We start from the raw sequence: 1,083 nt of genomic DNA, 5'->3' as shown, positions 1-1,083 counted from the left end.
TTTTTCTAACGTGTTACTCCATGTGGAGTGCAGTCGGTTAACAATGTTGTGGTAGGTTCAGGTGCGCAGCAGAGCGACTCAGAACTTACGTATCCATGCATCCATTCTCCCCCAAACTCGCCTCCCATCCAGGCTGCCACATAACACTGAGCAGAGTTCCCTGTGCTATACAGTGGGCTAGTTATCCATTTTAAATACAGCAGTGTGTACAGGTCAGTGCCATGGGGCTTTCTTTCAGGGCACATTGCAGAGAGACGTGGGCAGCCCATTTGCTGGCTTGCTTTCTTGGACCAAGATGCAGTTATCCCCCGGTCCAGGCCTGTGCAGTGAACTGCTTAGCTTTGGGGGTTTTGTTTGTTTTTTTACATATAGGTTAGGACTTTGATCAAAAGTTCTTACGGTAAAACGTACAAAGAAAATTCTGATTACTTACCCAGTGGTCTATCTGAAAAGCAGTTCAAAATACTTGCCTTATTTTGTAGCAGTACATCATCTTTATCTGTTCATAAAAGTGAATGAGTGATTCTCTGGAAATAAAGTTCAATTTTTGTGTTTCTTTAAGCATATAAATAAGGAATATATTTCAAGGCCGCTGAACTCATGGGCCTGGCTCAGTGTTTCTAAATCTCTCACTATTGTCTTTACTAAGCTGAAGCTTCACAGGATGAACCTTATCTTGGGACACTTTCAAGGTTAGTGCTGATGTCATCTGTCATAACAACACAGTATAAAAACTGGAGTCAGATGACACTATGTAAATAGATTTCAAACACATAAATATCATAAACATTTTTGACTTCAGAAAGTTTAATCATAAAATGTGCAAGTTACTTAACAGTCTATCCAAATTGCCTCTTGAAATTTTGTTTTTCTGAATTGACCTACTTTATTTTTCAGTTTTTATTGAAATATAGTTGGTTTACAATGTGGCATTAGTTTCAGGTGTACAGCAAAATGATTCAGTCGTACATATATATGTGTGTGTATATATATTATATATCAGATATATATATGTATGTCCTCTTGAAATTATACAGATGAGCTGTATAACCTTATTTTCTCAGGAAAATGTATACTTGAATC

General features: G+C 37.5%; 1 protein-coding gene across 1 annotated transcript in view; it reads left to right on the top strand.

Moving 5' to 3' along the window:
* The window catches only part of LOC105002500 (multidrug resistance protein 3-like), a 72,020-nt gene that overhangs the window by 62,323 nt on the left and 8,614 nt on the right, over nucleotides 1-1,083 (top strand). The window lies entirely within an intron of this gene.

This window comes from Bison bison, unplaced genomic scaffold (assembly GCF_000754665.1).
Source record: "Bison bison bison isolate TAMUID 2011002044 unplaced genomic scaffold, Bison_UMD1.0 scf7180017864454, whole genome shotgun sequence".
NCBI lineage: Eukaryota > Metazoa > Chordata > Mammalia > Artiodactyla > Bovidae > Bison > Bison bison.
This window is presented reverse-complemented; position numbering and strand designations above follow the sequence as displayed.